At 38.7% G+C, this 12,926-nt stretch overlaps 1 non-coding gene across 1 annotated transcript; it reads left to right on the top strand.

The window, feature by feature from the left end:
- The first annotated feature begins 640 nt into the window (after positions 1–640).
- LOC145566611 (small nucleolar RNA R71) lies at positions 641–747 on the top strand. The gene has a single exon (XR_014095460.1). It is a non-coding gene; the product is annotated as a small nucleolar RNA R71 (small nucleolar RNA).
- Positions 748–12,926: the final 12,179 nt, after the last annotated feature.

Raw genomic sequence — 12,926 nt, 5'->3', positions numbered from 1 at the left:
CTCCATATGCTTTTGCATATTGGTAAGCATTGCTCTAATTTCTGTCATGGCAGGGTCGGAAGATGATGAGGGTGATGCTTGGCTTTTCTGGCCGGAATTTGGGTGGTAATATTTTTGTTGTGGTGGGGGTTGCTGTTGTGGTTGTTGTGGAGGTGGAGGGTTTTTTACATTGGTACTCCGATACGAAAGATATGGATGGTTCCAGTAACCGGCATTGTAAGAGTTGGAATATGGGTTATTCTGCCTATAGGTTTGAAAGGCATTAACTTGTTCCATGGAACTCCTACAATCTTGCTCCCAATGCCCTACAATTCCACAATTTTCACAAAAAGCTTCATTGTTAGCAACAGCAGACACATTAGCTACAGAGTTAGGAGTAGCAGTAAGATTATCTATTTTTTTACAAATAGACGTTAATTGAGCTTACAAAAAGGATACGGAATCGACATTATGTTTTCCTTTATTTGCAAACCCTCTCGGATTCCCGTATTGGGAATTGTGTATTTCCATGTCTTCGATAACCTGTCTTGCATCGTCCACATTTAAAATCATGAATCTCCCATTAGCTGCAGAATCAAGAACTGATCTAGAAGAATTTCCAAGTCCATTGTAGAAAGCTTGGATCATTTGCCATTGTGCTAGATTGTGGTGGGGGCATTCTCTCTGTAGATCTTTGAACCTCTCCCAAGCCTCATATAGCGTTTCATCGGCCTCTTGAGCGAAGTTCTGAATAGCACTCCTTAGTACCGCTTTTCTCTCTGCAGGATAATATTTATTATAGAAATTCAAAGCAAGAGTTTCCCAGTCAGTAATACCAAGTGCAGTTCTATTCAAACCATTAAGCCATAATTTAGCCTTGCCACATAATGAAAAAGGAAAAAGAATCTCCCTGATTTGGTTCTGCGTGACCCCGGCTTGTCTAATGGTGTTACAATACTGGCAGAAATCTGCAATGTGAAGATTAGGATCTTCACCCTTAGCTCCACTGAATTGCTTCCTCTCTATCATAGTGATAAATTGGGGTTTGATCTCAAATTGAACTCCATCTAGAGCCGGAGTGGGAGTAAGGTGCAGGAAATCTGTGAGCTTCGGGTGCGAGTAGTCACTGAGTTTCTTTTAGGCCGTCATCTCTGATTCTGAATCTGAAGGAATTTCTGTGTCACTATAATCAGAGGGAGGGTCTCTTCGATTGTTGTCTTCTTCAGAACCCGCCAGAATTTGTCTACAAATTTTCCTTTGCTTATGAAACGAGCGCTCGATCTCAGGATCGAATGGAATGTAACCTGATCTGGAACACCTGGGCATAAACAAGGAACTAAAAGACAAATATGAGAATTGCCTCAAAGAAGTAACGTTCTCTGAGACAACAGGGGATAATCTAGACTACAAAAAATAATCAGAAAATAAAAATAAAACCATTTCCCCGGCAACGGCGCCAAAATTTGACAGGCACAAGTCGTATTCACCTAATAAAAAATAAACCTAAATCCACTAACTATGTAGATAGGGAAGAAGGGTCGAACCACAGGGAAACAAGTCAATTTACTCCTAATTAATTAAATGCAATCTAAATTATCAAGTAACAATTTATTGTAAAAAGGTAATTAAATACTAAAAGTAAGAGTAGGAAAGGAATAAAAAGGGTATAAATCAATGAAGGGAAACCTAGGGCATAGGTTCACTAATAAACAATATTCCAGGGCAAATCATAATAAGCAATCATCAAGCATCAATTATCAGATTATAAAGGTCTTTCGCTACGTATTATAATCACAGAGTTAATTTACCGGTATTAAATCTCATCTGTCGAATCTCGACTCAACCATTTATAAATTAGTCCGCCTATTGAAACTAAGCCTAAACATCAATTCTCATCTGTCGAATCTCGAATTAGTATTGCTAAACTCATACAATTAAATCTGGCCAAACCAAATTGCATAGCATTAAATCAATCAATAAGAAATTAACCAAGCATTGATAATTAACAATCACAAATTTACCCCTTCGTATTATTTATTAGATCCCCATAAACCCTAGAAATAAAACTACTCAAGCATAATTGAATCTAAACTAATCAAATCAATAAAGCAAGACATAATGAAAGAATTAAATAAAATAACTAAAATAAAAAGAGAAGAAATTGTTACCAAAAGAAATCTGGATTAATGAATGTAATTAAGAACAATGTTGAGAGAGTTTAAGAGAGAGAAAATATTCTAAGTAGAGAGAGAAAATCTAAAAGAGAAGGTAATCAAAATTACGTACAAAAATCGTACTTAAACATCCTTAAAACAAATCCTTAAACGAAAACTAATCAGGTCCCTAAAAAACACGCGACCGATCGGGCCCGCCTTTTTTTTCTACGCCCTTGCTGGTGTGCCGCGCCCGATCGAGCCTACGCTCACCCGGAGTATGCTTGCCCGATTGGGCCCGGCTTCTTCTTCAAGGCTTGGATTTCGATTGGGCTCGATTCCTCGGCCCAATCCGGATTTCCTCTTCGGGTCTTGATTACTCGATCCAATTGCCCCGGTATCACATACCGAGCCCTTAATCATCGGCTCTTACCGGTCCTGGGCTTCAAGGATGGTCGTGTCCTCCTAATGCTCGTAGTTGCTTCGTGAAAAACCCGGAAAACGCTCCAAGTGTGCAATTTCCTACAAAACTCAAGCAAAACTACAAAAACACTAGAAAACACAAATTAGTAATAAAAGTGGCTCTAAAGAGCCAAAAATACCACTAATTATGACCATGGCACGGGAGTAAAACACTATATAAATTGGACATATCAATCGGCAAATAATATTTCTTTCGATAAAGAGTGCTACATGTTTTGCAGTGAGTTTAGCATATGATTGTGCTTCGACCCACTTTGTGAAGTAATCAATTGCTACTAGGATGTATTCATGACCTCCTGTTCCTGGAGGAGTGATTTTACCAATAATGTCAATTCCCCATGTAGAGAATGGCCATGGTGAAGTGTAGGTGTAGATTAGAGATGGAGGAACATGTTGTAAATTGGCGTAAATATGGTCGTAGGGCATCTTTTTACATATTGATGACAATCCCTATTCATGGTAGTCCAATAGTATCCTTCTTGCATTATCTTTTGGACTAGCATTTTGCCATTTACGTGAGTTCCACAAATGCCTTCGTGGACTATCCTCATTGCTCTTTGAGCGTCCTTTTTCCCTACACATAAAAGAGCTCGACCCTTAGGTACCCTTTTATGTAACTCGTTGTCTATGAGTACGTATTGGGAAGCCAAAAGTCTTAATGCTCTTTTTGCTCTTTTGTCAGCATGAGGCGGGTATTCTCTTTTGGTGACATAATTAAGTATATCCGTGTACCACGGTTCTTCTTCTTCTTCATCTTGGATCACTTCATCATCTTCTATAGCTTGAATATAAGCCGGTTTATGCCTTTTTTTGTATAGTTAGAGGCATTTTCTCGATTTTCGTAGGAATCCTAACCATCGAGGCTAGTCTTGCCAAGGCATCAGCAAATTGATTTTCCTCTCTAGGTAGATACGTGTATTCTACCTTTTCTAACTGATTAGTGAGAGTTTTTAGATAAGTTTGGTAAGGGGCTAGACTTTCGCTCCTTACTTTCCATCTTTTAGAAATCTGGTTGATGATCAATGAAGAGTCTCCGAATATTCGTAATTTCTTCACTCCCAATGCCAAAGCTGTTTCAAGGCCTACCATGCATGCTTCGTATTCAGCAGCGTTGTTGGTAACGTTGAAATCTAGCTTTATGGAGATTGGAACATGCTCTTCTTTAGGTGATACTAGTAATACTCCAACGCCACATCCCTTTTGGTTTGAGGCTCCATCGAAGTATAAGGTCCAAGTATCATCTTCTGTGACCATCAAGTCTTCGTCTGGAAATTCATTGTTGTGTATTGGCGTTGAATCTTCTATTATTGGAAAGTCCGCTAGAAAGTCTGAAACCACAGATCCTTTGATAGCTTTTTGAGGCATGAATCTTACATCGAACTGGGCTACGTTGACTATCCATCTTGATATGCGCCCTTTGAGTGTAGACTTCGCGAATAAATACTTGAGTGGATCCATTCGGGAAACTACAAAGACTGTATGCACGAGCATGTAATGTCTTAACTTGGTTGTGGCCCACATCAATGCGAGGCACAATTTCTCAAGTGGTGTAAAGTGTACTTCATACTCGAGCATCTTTTTACTTAGATAGTAGATTGCATTTTCTTTACCTTCTACTTCTTGTGCAAGCATGGCTCCCATTGTTTCTTTGGTGACTGCTAAGTACAACCTAAGAGGTATTCCTGGAAGTTCTGGTGCTAATACGGGAGGATTTGCGAGATAGGCTTTGATCTTTTCAAAGGCTTTTTGACACTCATCGTCAATTTTGATATGAACCTGTTTATGTATTGCAACTGGTCAATAAACCCTCGAATTTGCTTTTCGGTTTTGGGCGGTGGCATTGACATGATTGCCTTAATCTTGGTTGGGTCTATCTCTATTCCTCTAGAGCTTATGACATAACCCAAAAGCTTGCCTGAGGTGACTCCAAAAGCACACTTAGATGGGTTCAACCTCATGTTGTATTTTCTTAGCCTTTCAAAGAATTTTCTCAAGGCTACTTGATGGCCTGGGCGATCTTTTGACTTCACTATCATATCGTCCACATATACTTCAACTTCTTTGTGCATCATGTCATGGAGCAAGGCAGTCGCTGCTCGTTGGTAAGTAGCACCCGCGTTTTTCAACCCGAATGGAATTACCGTGTAGCAGTAAGTACCCCATGGTGTTATGAAGGTTGTTTTCTCCATGTCTTCTTCTTCCATGAGAATTTGATTGTACCCTGCGTATCCATCCATGAATGAGAGAATCGCACGATTCGATGTATTATCTACCAAAATATCAATGTGTGGTAAAGGGAAGTCGTCCTTTGGACTTGCCTTATTTAGATCTCGATAGTCGACACACATTCTTACCCTTCCATCCTTTTTCGGGATTGGGACGACGTTGGCCACCCATTCGGGGTATTTAGATACCCTGATGAAACCTGTAGTTATTTGTTTTTGAACTTCTTCTTTTATTTTAAGAGCTACGTCGGGTTTCATTCGATGCAACTTTTGTTTTACAGGTTTCATTCCTGGAATTAACGGTATAGTGTGTTGAGCTATTTCTCTATTAATGTCTGGCATATCTTCATATGACCAAGCCGATACGTCGATAAATTCTTTAAGTAGATTGATTAAATCGGATCTTTCTTGTTCATTAAGTGTTAATCCAATTTAACTTCTCTTTTAATGGTTGAATCATTTGAGATATCAACCGTCTCAGTTTCCTCAATTATCGGTGTTTTCTTTTCAAGTGTTTCCATTACTTTAATAATTTCTTTGTCATTTTTATTGTTAGTTAAGCAATGTTCGTCATCTTGGGTTAAAGAAAAACACGAGGAGTAAGCGGAAGAAGACATATTATTAAACTCAGAAATCATTACATCAAAAAGAGAGATTTCCTCCGGGACTTGATTGCTAACTATCCTAGGGGAAGAGATAGAAGAAGGGGGTGCTACAACTAAGGATTTAGATGACTCTATAGGAAAAAACTCCGATTCTGACTTTGACTCAGACGACTCTTCGAACATCGGTCCTTGCCCTGTCGTTATGGAGATTCTCCTTCCACTTGGAGTAGTCACCTTGACTGTCTTGCGCCATCCTTGTAGTGATCCTTCTGTTGGAGTGAAGAGCTTTGAGGGGTCAAAGCTTTTGCTTTGTAGGACCGTTTGGATGAGCGAGGAGTTATTCTCTATGTACTTCGGCTCATCTTTTTCTCGCCCAAATAGTAATCCCATGACATTAAAGTCAAAGCATGGGGGTGCTTTCTCCTTGTGGATAGGAGTTGGGATTTCATCTAGAAAATAGCAATCTGGGAAAATTTCGAATCCCGGTTGCCTTATGCCATTTACAACAAAGGGTTCGGGAAATTCATAGCACGAATAGTCCTCTCCTTCTTTTATGAATTTTCCATTGAGAGTAAGAGGATACTGATCCATTGGGATTGCTTTCTTTTGGATGCGAGCGTTCTTATGTGCCTTAGACATTTCCTGGGCTCGCTTGAGATCTTCCCGAGTCGGTTCAAAACCAAGTCCGAAAGTGTCTAACTTAGGGAGGCCAGGTAATTCTAGTGATTTTGCTATTCCTTTCTTCTTTCCTAGAGTCATTCCAGGAAAATGCCCTTGTTTCTTAGGATAGCGTTTCTTATCATATTGGAGTGGGGGTCGTGGCAGAGAGGGGTCCTTTCATCTTCCTCGATTAAGGAGACCTCTTCATTAAATCCCCACAAATCTTCATCGTCTTCATCGTGCTCCACATTAATGATTGGATTTTCTATAGCTTTAATCCTCATGGGTGAAGCGTCGATTGTAATAGGAATTCCTCCAACTATGGATTTTACCTGTTGGTGGAGAGATGAAGGGACGGCTTTTAGGTCATGAAGCCAAGCGCGTCCCAATAATAAATTGAATGAAGCTTTGATATCTACTACTTGAAATGTAGTAGTATGTTCTATCGCTCCCGCCGTTATATTCATGGTAATCTTACCTAGAGCTTGACGACAGGTGTTGTCATAAGCCCTTATTCCTTGTGTTGATGGGGTTAAGTCTTCATCCCTTATGCCTAGAATCCTCGCAGTTCTGAGTGGACAGACGTTAATTTCCGATCCATTGTCCACAAGAGTCATAGGGACGTTCATCCTCTTACAAACTACTGTGAGTTTTAGTGCCTTATAATGCTTGTCACCTTCTGGGGGTAAATCCTTGTCAGAAAAGGTGATCAAGTTCATAGGACTAGGGAGATCACTCGTAAGGAAGTTAGCCAACCTCTCAGGAGTGGTGTCAGAATTTATCCCTATCTTATATAAGGCATTCATCATTGCCAACCTATGCTCTCGAGATGTTGCTAGAAGCTTCCATACATTCATCTCAACCTTGGTTTTCTTGAACTGTTTGACAATATCATTGTCTTCTATGATGGGTATGGGAACTTGTTGCGTAGTCGGGTATAGGTTGTGTTGAAATGGGAGGTTGCATTCTTCCTGACCTTGTGAGGACGTCTATAGATGAGTCTTCTTCATCCCAAAAATCGCTTTTTGGGTATATGACTGAAAGTGGAGGTTCTTCCATATCCTTAAGATAGACGTCTTCATCATTGCTGTCCCAAACCCCATTGATGCTAATATCTTCCTCTTGTGGGATTTGGACTAGCCTTTTATCATCAATCATTTTATGAATTAAATCTTTAAATTTAAAACAGTTTTCAATAGTGTGACCCCCCTGATTGATGGTATTGACAGTAGAACATATCTGTCATTTTTAGCGATTCAAATGGTCTCGGTTCGAGAGGTTTGACCTTACCACTCTCGGAGAGCATCTTGAACATTCTAGCGTAGGAAATCCCAATTGGAGTATAGAGTTTATTACTCTTCTTGGGTCTGTCAATTACTTGTAGAGAGAAGGGTTTCTTCTTCGTGGGTGGAACCTTGTCACACTTTTTCTGAAGCTCCTCTAATTGTTTCTTTGCGACTTCAAGAGCTTCACGTAGCAAGCTTGATCCCTCTCACATGGACAATGTAAGCAACCGTACATTCTCTTTGCTTGCTGGTTCAGGAAAGTCATTCATGGCATCGAAAAAGATCTCCTCCTCTTCTTCGATAGCATGAATTTCCTCAATAGGTTTGATGAGAGATGAGGGATCAACCTCGTTTTCTTTATTAGAGATGGCCAAGGAATGAGCGAGAGGTGCATTGTCAATGCTTGGCTTCTTACTGGCAGGAGGCAATGACAGTTTGTTGTTATCGATTAAATCTTGGATAGCTTCCTTAAGCTTCCAACAATTTTCGGTAAGATGGCCTCTACCTTGGTGATATTTGCAATGTGCATTCGGGTTCCAGTTAGCTGTCCTCTTCTCAATCGGTGGGTCCCCATATGGTCCAATAGGAATTATAAGACCATTTGCATTTAGTCGGTCAAATGCAGTATCATAACTCATACCTATAGGAGTAAAGTTCCTCCTAAACGGTTTCTTTTGTCCTTGATTATTCATAGCAAGGACTTCACTTAAATTAAAGGTGCTAACATTGTTTGAGTGAGTGGTTTTGGAAGAAGAAGGATTGTCGTTCTTCTTGCCTTTCCAGCCACTGTTGGAGTTACTGTTAACAGCTTTCAGCTTAGCCAGGTCGTCTTCAATATTAATTCCAATGTCATAGACGTCTTTGAAGGTATGGAGATTATTCTGGTATTTGAGATGCTTGGAGTACTTCTCTTGAAGGTTCTTGATGAACCTCACAAATTCTTTCTCTCTTGGTACTTTAATCATCTTAGCAGAAGTTTCTCTTTATTTGTTGAAGAAAGAAGTGAAACCTTCATTCTTCTTCTGCTTGAGAATTTCAAGTTCCCTATAGTCAGTTTCAACTTGAATGTTGCACATGTACCTATCAATGAAAGCGTTTACTATGGACTCCCAAGTAGAGGTTCTTTCTTTCTCAAGAGAGAAGAACCATTGTTGGCAAACGGTTTCAAGAGATAGAGAAAACAAAGAGGAAACACCTTCTTGTCAATACCCTTAATGCTCATTATTGTTTCGAAAGCTCTTAGGTGAAAGTAAGGGTTGTCAGTCGTTTTGAATTTTGGGATGTCGCTGGCATTGAACTTCTGCGGAAGAAGATCCTTGTCCACCGAGACCCCTTGTGAGCTAATTCCTTGAAACTTGTAGTCACTAGACAACTTGCTCAAACTTTCTTGCATGAGGTCCATCTGTTGTTACTTCACAAGATCATCGATTTTGAGGGTTAAAACCTTCAACGCCTTAGTCACAGTAATCAATTGGTTCCTAAGCTCATTAACTTTCTCTTGAGTTGCCATTATCTTCTTAGCTTTCCATTTTCGAGCGATTGGTTTGTCGAAAAGTTGAACTTGAATAAAAAGGTTGTCTTTGATCAAACGCCCTTCCTTTCTTGACCACGCGCTGTAAATTAAACCATTTTTGTTTTAATGACTTGACTCAAATTGACTTTGACTTTACGAGTTTTGAAAAAGAAAAAAGCAAAAATAGGGTGCATATTAGGGTGCATATTTTTGGCAAAAATAAGGTGTATATTTTTGGGAATCAAGTATAGGGTTCAATCAAGTGGTTTAAATTGGAGGGTTAACATCCAACTTACCCCCCTAAAAAAATGACGGAAAATATGCGCATACAAGACTCTCTTAGACATGGTCAAAGTGTGCATTAGTGTGTTCTTTTTATGGTGAGTGCGGGTGACATGCTTTGAATTTTGTGTAAGACCATGGGACTTAGTGCCTACACTCGTTTCAGGTCTTGACACGGTATTATTACCAGTAAAAATTAACTGAATTGATTAGCAAACTGTTCAAATAGACACAAGGTGATGACTCGAGCAATAAACCAAACTGTCGCTAAAACGACAGGACTGGTGCCTCTCTTTGCAGTGTAGCGCCAGACGACAGGGCTATCGCCAGGCGCTACGCTCCACAGAGAGGCGTTGCAGTTTAAATCTTGGCGTCATTGCTGGAACCTCGATCAGGAACTGCTTTTGGAATTATTACTCTACAGGGTATGACTAAAGTCGTACTAAGTCAAATCTGATTAAATTATTAAACTTTAATTACTCAAATTAATTAATTAACTAGGCAAAGTTCTTTTAGTCATTAATCAGCTTATTTAGTCTTAACACAAGTCAAACAAACGGTTAGGAAAAACACATAGAGTATGCACAACCAATAATTCACAATTAGTCAAGTAGGCACGATATGATGCAATGAGTTTGCAACCTAACCATGGCTCTAGTTCTCTAAAGTTCGGGATATGGGTTAGTCAAAGAGGGTCCATGGTTAATTGTCCGGATGCACCGCGCGTAAGCCTAACCATGAAGGGTTGGCGCGAGTGGATGAGAAACCGCGAATTTAGAAAAACTCGCTTCCATGGTTTGGTGAATTCAACATTATCGGATGTATTCTTTGTTGCACAGAGCGTTCAATCAGGTAGATGGAGCATGAATTCCCAGAGGGTTATGTCCATATGTAGAACACATATGGGTTTCAAAAAAGTGAGAAAAACTCAATCAGGAAGTAGGATCGAGCAAACAATGCTAAAAACTGGTCAAAATTAGAACACATATTTCTGGCTCGGTATTGGAAGAACTTGGCGCCAGCAAACAGAGGCTGGCGCCAACGATTTGGCTTTAGCGCCTGGCGACAGAAGCTGTCGCCTGGCGCCAAAGCCAAATCAGTGGCGCTAAACTCTGTTTTCTGACGCTAGTTCCTACATGCCTCAGCAGCTTTCTGTGCTCGATAAAATTTTCCTGTTTCGCACAACATTATTTCGATTCTAGTTGTGAAAAATATTCCTTAAATTTCCTACGTGTAAAAATCCTATGTTTTAACTCATTACGGATGGCCTTTCCAATGAGATCTTTTTTATGCATATGACAATAATGTTAATCAAAATTACGCACATGAAATACTTAGAATTTTTCGAGTCTCATCCACTGATTCTAAATCATTGCTGAAATAAATTTCAGAAATTAAAATAGAAATCCTCCCTAGTGGAGTCGCCAAAAACTGTAGGGAATATTTGAAGCATTATCCCTAACTTGAACTCCACTGTGATCATACACTAAAGTACGGTGGCGTCCAAAGGGAAAGAAGATAGAGCAAAAGAGTCGCCAACAAGTTTTAGGAACTTGTAAACCGTTCACAGGGTGAAGGTTACACCCCTTAAAGATCCAGGAGATCGTCAACTCCAATAGGTCTGGAACCATGACTGGTAGTTCGGGGATGAAGGTACAAATCAAACCTAAAAGAGATTGAACCTGCCCTAATAATAGGCCTCTACTTTATTCTGATCGTATTCATGTGCGCTTTCTGACTAACATGCAATCATTAGGATTAACCCTAAACATGTTTATCTATGTTGGTTGAATATTAATGCACAAATAAACTATTATTGGAGATCACTTGAATTATAATCATATTAACCCTAAATAAGATTATTAATTATCTTATTAAGCGTGATTACAAGTACCAAAATTCCCTTTAAACATGCATAAAAGGCGTGATCAAGTAATAATAATAAATATCAAGCAACATAATAATAATTATAAATTAATAATAATAATAACCATAATAATAATAATAATCATGAAAATAATCTTGTTAAAAATAAAGCATACTATTAATAGCAAGATCCTAGGCATGATACTAACAAGATTAATAACAAACCCTAGCACATCACTAAACATCAAAATCAAAGCTTTAGCCCTAACATGATACTAACATGAATATTAGGAAAAGAATAGTAGGAAGCATCGCAGGAATCACAATTGTCATATTTAATATTAGAAATTATAGTTGTTACCCTAAACATGATACTAGGAAGCATTCTTTTAATCATACTTGATATTAGAAATTACCCTAAACATGATACTAGGAATCAAAATAATAACCTAAACATGATATCTATATCATAATATCAATGTAAACAATTAAAGCACTTACTTGGATGCTTTGTACCTCTTTCTAATAACAAAATATACACGTTAGTAATTTCAAGGAAAATAATTAAACAAAGAATTAAATTAAAAATAATTGAAATAGAGATTTGGGACCAAACCCTCAGAAATTAAAACCTTTCACGTCTAGGGCGAAGGCAACTTCGAACTTGGCTAGGTGCTTCTAGGTCTTGTGAATGCAGAATTGTGTAGAGAAAGCTAGAGAGAGAGAAGAATTCTTAAAAGCTAGAGAGAATAAGAAAAATAATTGTTGTTGATGAGAATTGATGATTGAAAACGGAGGTTTTAGGAGGCTATTTATAGAGAAAATTAGCCAAATGGATAGAAAAACAAATCAGAGTTTCGACGAGAATAAAACAGGTTAGCGCCATACGCTGGACATTAGCGCCAGGCGCTAAAGCTAGCGCCAGGCGCTAGTCCCTGTCGTCAGACGCTAATCATTAATTTCACACGTTTTCTTAATTTTGATAAAATTTAGTCTTACAAAAGGGCAAAATCGTATTTTCCTTTAAAACACTCTTTTATTTTGATTAAAACTCTACAAAGTCAACCAAAGTCAATTTATCAATGCTAATTGAATTAAGAATGAAAAGCACCTTCTAGAAGAATCTAGAAGACTTAAATCAATTCTAATTGCATTAGGAATGATAAATCCAAATTAGGCCCTCCTCTAGATCATTGGGCCGCACATAAACATCAAACCGGGCCCAGTTTAGTAATTTGGCCATAACTTCCTCATTATTCATCGAAATTGGGCTTATAATATATCGTTGGAAAGCTCTTTTCAAGCCCCTTCCAACTACACCATTATTGGACCCTTTATATGGACCAAACCAAACTGGATTGGCTGTTTTCTTAAAATAGGTTTTCAAAAACAGAGAGAAAGAAAAGAATTAAAACTATCCGCAACACTAGACTTTCCACACTTTCACTTCATTCGATTATGATTCGACGTAAAAGGTACTCATCACTAGGTTTGGTTTTGGGGAGACACAAATGGGTGTCTACAGCAGGTGACTTGTTGGTCCTAATACACACCGATGTATGTGGACCAATGAGCACAACCATAAGAAACTGCCATCGATATTTTATCACCTTCACCGACGAATATTGTAGATATAGATATGTCTACCTTATGTCGCACAAATTTGAATCATTTTAAAACTTCAAAGAATTTCAGAGTGAATTTGAAAATCAGCTTGATGAGAAAATCAAAGCCCTTCGATCGAATCGAGGTGGTGAATACTTGAGCCAAGAATTTGATGACCATCTGAAAGAAAAAGGTATAATTTCGGAATTGACACCTCTAGGAACTCCACAATGGAACGGAGTATCCGAAAGGAGAAATCAAACCTTGCT

The sequence above is a fragment of the Chenopodium album genome, chromosome 1 (assembly GCF_948465745.1).
Source record: "Chenopodium album chromosome 1, dcCheAlbu1.1, whole genome shotgun sequence".
Classification (NCBI taxonomy): domain Eukaryota; kingdom Viridiplantae; phylum Streptophyta; class Magnoliopsida; order Caryophyllales; family Amaranthaceae; genus Chenopodium; species Chenopodium album.
The sequence above is the reverse complement of the archived record's forward strand: the minus strand, read 5'-3'. Positions and strand labels throughout refer to the sequence as shown.